Source organism: Littorina saxatilis, linkage group LG13, assembly GCF_037325665.1.
Source record: "Littorina saxatilis isolate snail1 linkage group LG13, US_GU_Lsax_2.0, whole genome shotgun sequence".
NCBI lineage: Eukaryota > Metazoa > Mollusca > Gastropoda > Littorinimorpha > Littorinidae > Littorina > Littorina saxatilis.
In genome coordinates, this window is record NC_090257.1 from 11,321,959 (window position 1) to 11,329,311 (window position 7,353).

Below are 7,353 nucleotides of genomic sequence, written 5' to 3' on the forward strand. Positions count from 1 at the left end.
TATAACCCCAGCAAAAAAGAAAAAAATCCAATCATGTCTATCAAACATCAGTAACTGAGGGTGATAGAAGTCGACAAAAAAACCACTACATACCAGCTCCAATGAATAAATCAATCAAAAACCGGCATGATACTTTACGCCGTCTAATACAGGTAGAAAAGATGACTCATAGACGCAATATCATCCTCACTTAAACTGCCCTCACCTTACTTTGCTGTCGAGTCGAGGTCAGTAACATTATTACTTAGCCTGTTCCTAAACACTTTCCGCATAGCGTTTCGCTTGATTGCTGCGCTGAATGAGTACTCGACCCCTTTGAGGATACGCCGTTTGTTGACACAAGCCAGAGCGAACAGAATGGTAATCTGTATTGAACAAATATTCAACGACCTCGTCAAAAAAGCGCGGTGGCTTACCTGTCGCCTACTTCCACCTCGCTATGCTGTCTCCCTTTCTGTCTAAACGTGCATCTTCCTGCGTGAGAAAAAAATAATGGAACCTGCCAAGCGTTAAATGTATCCTGCAGGAAAAAAGCGATAGAACATGCATTGTTGAGGCACAAAAGCAGCGCCCTGACAGTTTTGATTTACTTTCCCTCGCCGCCATTGTGGTGAAACTGACTGGTGAGCACCGCGCTAAATGGAAACAAATATGGCGGCACAATGACGCGAGGTCAGACCTTTTGTCTTGGCCGGGGGAAGATTGCGAGCACAGCAATCAACGTTAACACTCTTTCTCAATCCATTCCATTTTTTTTCTCCCTCGTTCACGCCGTAGCCTACTTCATTTTTCTTTTGTTTCGGCGTGACGGTGGCTGTTTGTTCGTATGATTTCTTTCTTCTTGTTTTTGCTTTCGTCTTTCCCCCCAGGGAGGTTCGCTAGTGTGAGCTACCGTACATTACCCTCTGAATCCCCCCTCTCCCCTACTCAAACTTGTTCCATAACTTATTTTTGCCCATTTTGCACTAAACGTTTTGTGTGTGTGTGTGTGTGTGTGTGTGTGTGTGTGTGTGTGTGTGTGTGTGTGTGTGTGTGTGTGTGTGTGTGTGTTTGCATGTGTGTTGTGTGTTTGTGCGTGCGTGCATGCGTGAGTGCGTGCGTGAGTGTGTGTGTGTGTGTGTGTGAGCGTGGTTTGTGTGTTAGATGTGAGTGTTTGTTAACTTGTTCTTTTGTTTTAAATGGGCGTACCTTCTTACACAGGTTTAATCGAGCCAGCTACAGTAGAATAAATGTCATGTCTTATATCACGCAACTGTTTTTACTGATCATCTTGTTTTTGTGATGACATTATCAAGTTTATTATACACATCAGTAGTCTGTTTCATCCTATCAGCTTTCTTTCAGCATACATAACGTTGAACTGCTAATGTGAGTTCGCTTAAAACCGTTGAACATTTCCTGTACATTGTGAAAGCCAATATGTTAATGATACACGCCGGAAAAGTCTTCTTTCCCGCCAAAAATCATTAACGGCGCTGTGTAAAGAGATTGATCATGTTAACAGTTCTGAGGCATGTAAGGGTAAAACCATAAGCAATGCAGACATATAGTGAGTGGTCGAATTACTGATAAATCCGTCTTTTCGAGAATGGTGTTTTCTTCACAGAATAATAGTTAAATACCTTCTTTCTTGTGTAAACGAACCGGGTCGTTAATCTGTGCGGGCTTTTATATATTTTACAAACCACACACACACATACTCTCACACACATACTCACACACACACACATACTCTCACACACACACACACACACACGCATACACACACACACACACGCACACACACAAACGCACGCGCGCGCGCACGCACACACACATACACACACAAACACACACACAGACGCACGCACACACACACATACACACACACACACACCAGGGACCTAATATAGGTCTATGCACACACCAACACACACACACAAACACACACACACACAAACACACACACAGACGCACGCACACACACACACACAGACGCACGCACACACACACATACACACACACACACACACACACACACACACACAAACACACGGTAACTCATTCTTTCCTCCCCACATTCCTCCACTCCATACCCACCCCCATCACACATACACAAACACACTCTCACGCACATTGACTTTTTTGTGGTGTCTGTTTCATCGCACAACATTCGACAACCCGACCATAATATCAGTCCCCTGAAAAGTTATTGATACAGCAAACTAATTAAACGTCACATACCAACGCGGGGAGACAGGGAGAGAGAAAAGAAGTCCAGAGAATCAATGAGAAAAGAGTGGCTTTCCTTTCACCCGTCTCTAATCTGCTCACAAAACAGAGATTCCGGATGGGTATCAATTCTTAACACAGAGTGGGGTAGCCCCATGCCCTCCTCTTGTTTGCAGTCAAAAAAGAAAGCTAATAAGAATAAAAGAAAATAGAATAAAAAGAAGGAGAAAAGCCGTGAGAAGTCATGAATATTCATTAGCCGCGAGGGGCCAGCGAGCAATTAGCGACGCGTTAGATTTGTCACGATCATAATTGATTACTCCTGGTCGGCGGGAGTGACCTCCCTTGGTGCCTGAGCCGCCCATCAAGCGTTCCGCGATGGCTCAGTGTTGTGGCTAGTTAAGATGTTCGTTCTTAGTCTTACTACTGTTCACCTTGTCGTATACATGTATCAAAACATGTTTTTGTTTATATTTCCGTCGATTTAAGCGAACAACCCAGAGAAATAGTTAGATGCTGTTACATAAGAATCATAAATCAAACCAACAAGAAATTAGACAACACACACAAAAAACACCATTAAAATGAACATGCTGCTAACTTGTTTGAAAGCGTGATGACTTTTTGACGCTGATCTGGCTATACACATGAATAATAATAATAATAATAATAATAATAATAATAATAATAATTGTCAGTAAGTACTGGTGTCACATGACTGATGTGAACCAGTTGATTGGCTAATGGCGATGCGCTAAAACTGTTAGCGCACTCTTGGAGTGCGCTAACTTTTCCACAGAGCGTATTCTTGCGCCCTTTGCCTAAGCAAGACTGTGCTCTCATCCTCAGAATTAATTAATGACATGTAGCTTATATTCTCCACAATACCAAATGACCATAAATTCCCTGCTTCTCAATTAAAGCAGAAGTGGGTTTTTTTCTGACAGATTGCATGTGCCTGTGCCAGTGCCAGTGCCAGTGATCTAAAAAAATAGAAGCCGCTGTGTTTCATCTAATTTTCGCCGACTTGCATAGATTCTTCTCATATGCCGTGTTAGTGGCATGTAGCTTATCATCCACATTACCAAATGATGAGTTAGTATACAATTCCCAGCGGCTAACAGAAAACACAAGTGTTATTCCGATAACGTACCAGCTAGACCAGTTTGGAAGACTGACTCGATCGACTCTGTAGCAGACAACACAGAAATACGACTACATCAGTTCAGTAAATGAATGGTTTCAGAATTATTATTTCAAAGCAAGAACAATCGTAATCGAAAACGTGTAAGGTTCAGAACGTTCTTACCATATATAAGATTTATTAGCAGCCTGCCTCATGCGTACAGACTCAGTGCAGACTGCAGTCGTTCCATTGCCCAGGTTGGCAGGTAGCCTAGCAGACGACATTAACCCCGCTCAGCAAATTAACATGTTGGGCAAATGTGAACGAAAAAACGATGGGGATATAATACGTGTAGGGTTCAGAGCATTCTTACCGTTCATATTTAGTATCAGACTCCCCGATGAGTGAAGATAGAACACGAGAAATATGCCACATTTGTTTTGAAAATGTGCGAACCGTCGAGTCCCGCTTTGAGTCAATTCAAGGGGAGTCACTCCGCATAGTCAATCCGTCGAAGCTCGACTGGAGGTTTCGAATCGCAAATAATGAAGAGCCTTTCTCCGAGTTCAAATGAGGTCTCTCTGAAAGATCATCACTGTTCAGATTAACGCTACACTGGAATTTACCAACAGAAATTAAAATGCGTGTGACGAAAGCACGACACACTTGAGACACCCCACACAAAAGTAGATCTTTACTGTGCACGACCTGACCACACAGTTATGCCTATTCAAATGCGCATTGCAAAATGTGCGTTTGGAATCTTCTTTTTTCTATGGCGGTACTGACAATATCGTTATTGAAACAATCCCAGTGCACTAAGGGATTTATAAAGCAAATCTCGAAAATAATTATTGAACTCAGCGCTATGCGCTTCGTTCAATAATGAATTTTCTCGATTTGCTCTATAAATCCCTTAGTGCACTGGGATGTCTCAATAACTTAAATAATAATAATAATAATAATAATAATAATAATAATAATAATAATAATAATAATAATAATAATAATAATAATAATAATAATAATAATAATAATAATAATAATATGGGAGATTTATAGAGCGCTTTACGTTCTCTAAGCGCTTTACAATGAAAAAATACCCCATACGTATACATACAAAGCAAAGCAAACAAGCATGTGCAGCAGCATTCAGCACACAAGTGAACAACGAAACACTACATCAATACAAGCTGCAAGCATACTAACACAGGCAAAACATTCAAACATTCAAACACCTGATCAAAAATGCACCATATTGAAATAAAAATTAATCAAAATACTGTGTGAAGAAGTGTGTTTTAAGGTTTGATTTGAAGGAACAAAATGTTTGGCAGTGTCGGATAGAGTAAGGGAGAGAGTTCCACGCAACGGCAGCAGAGTGGGAGAAGGCTCTCTGACCGTGCTGTTTGCGACTAAAAGAAGATAGACGGAATATTCTAGTGTCTACAGAGGAGCGGAGGGATCGTGAGGGTGTATAGAGTGTGAACAGGTCAGACAGGTAGGATGGAGCTGAGCCAGATATTATTTTGTAGCAGATACAGCAGCACTTATATTGGATTCTCAGCTCTACAGCTCTACAGCTCTAATGAAGTTTCTTAAGCAAGGGGGAACAGGACTGGGACCGAGGGGCTTTGCAGACAAGCCGGGCTGCAGAATTTTGAACGCGCTGCAAAGGATGGATGACAGACTGAGGACAGCCAATGAGAACAGAATTTCCGTAGTCTAATCGAGAAAGAATGTAGGAGGAAACAAGGGTCTTGGTGGCATCTTCGGTAAGGTATGGGCGGATAGAACCTATTCTCTTAAGCTCGATGTAAGCGGACTGACAGACTTTCATAACATGGTGTTTCATGGAGAGATCGCTATCAAGAAAGATGCCAAGATCACGGTCGGAGTCTGAGAATTCAATAGTGCTGCTGCCTAAAGTGATAGAAGGAGGGAGAGAGAGAGAGAGAGGAGGAGAAGGAGGATTTGGTGAAACGAATGGCTTCTGTTTTGTCACAGTTAAGTTTAAGCTTGTTAGTGGACATCCAGAGTTCAACGTCAGCAATGCAAGACTGAAGGGAGGTGGTCATCTGGTCGTATTCTGAGGGAGTCGCTGAGTTCTGAAGCTGAGTGTCGTCAGCAAACATTTCGTGGGAAACGGAATGTCTGTCGACGAGGTCAGTCAGAGGGGAGGTGTACATGATGAACAGCACGGGCCCGAGCACAGAGCCCTGGGGAACGCCAAAAAGGAGGGAGGTTTCCTGGGATGGGATGTCGTTTACAATAAGATCAACAGCTAAAATAAAAGGGAATTATCATTTTAAGGTAGTGCTATTTGTTAGTTATGTGTGTCACTGAAGGACAGGAAATTAGACAATCAAACAGCCTTTATAAATCGAACCGCCTATCTATGGAGTTTACCAGTCGACAAATCAAGTTATCAATGATAATATCTAACAATAAAGTTCATGAAACATTTAGATTACATCCACCAAAAAGAAGAATAAGAAGAGGCAACTGATCAACCAACCACCTCACCAAGCAACAAACCAACCAAGCAATAAACCAACCAACCAGCCAGCCACATAACCACACAACCATTACAAACAAAACCTATCAACGCTAACCATCTACACTAATCTATAGTTGCCACACACAGTAATCACACGCATTACAAGTCAATTAACTCAATCAATTCTTATTTCGACCCCTGCAGTGTGGACTGACCCCACTCTGACAAAGATCCAATTAGAAATGGGGTATAAATACTGGACTGCAGGGAAGGGGTTGGACAGGAGAGGGGGTGGGGGAAGAACCAATTACGGGTGGACGGCAGGTGGTGTGCGCAGTGGAAGACTTTTGGGTAGCTAGCCACCCTGGTCAGTTGTGGTACCCGTGAATAATCGGGTAAAATAATGTCTTTGTATACGGTTGACCTGGCTTGGTGATGGTCTGTCGCAAAGCAGGCAAAATACATTAGTGGACGTTCACGACTTTGTTTTCCTTGTCGGTGTTACTGGCTGTGCCGGAGACATTTGGGGAATAGGTGGGGGGGGAGAGAGAGAGAGAGAGAGAGAGAGAGAGAGAGAGAGAGAGAGAGAGAGAGAGAGAGAGAGAGAGAGAGAGAGAGAGAGAGAGAGAGAGAGAGAGAGAGAGAGAGAGAAAGAAAGAAAGAGAAAGATAGAGAGAGGTGGAGAAGGACGAAATCAATAAAGGCCAGATACATTTTTAAAAAGAGAAAGAGAGAACAGAAGTACAGATACGACAAGAGGAGATACTTATAGAGACAGAAAGACAGACAAAGACAGACAGACATACTGTTACAAAGATAGATAGATAAATAGATAGATAGATAGATAGATAGAAAGAAAGCACCGAAAGATATATGATTAGATAAATAGATAGATAGATATACTGATACATATATATAGAGATATATAGATAGCTAGATATATATAGAAAGAAAGATAGATAGATAGATAGATAGATAGATTGGAAGAAAGATACATACATGCATACATACATGCATATATATACATATATACATACATACACATAGATCACCCAAAAACACACTTAAGAACAACACAACAACAACCACCACCACAACAGCAACGACAACAACAAACCAAACCTTAACACAAAGAAATAAGTATCACATGTACGTTCTATACAGAGAAATCAACAGGAACTACACGATCTTACTACATGATCTATACGCAGGTCAATACTTTAAAACTGAAGTTTAACATTCATAATTATACACTCAGGGAAGAAAAGAATATGAACGCGACGAGCATGTCAACGCCCAACAAAGAAAGAACCAAAAGCGCCGCCCTCAAAGCTCGCATTTTCTTTTCCTCAGATCTTAAAGAGCGTCTTCAAAGCTCTCATGAAAGAAACTTGTTGACGTTTTAACTTAAAACGGCAATTTTAACCTGTCACAAATCATAACCCTTGTTGGACGCGAATAGGACAGGGAGTTGGGACGTAGTTTGTATGCAACGCGCGATTGATGACTTTGATCA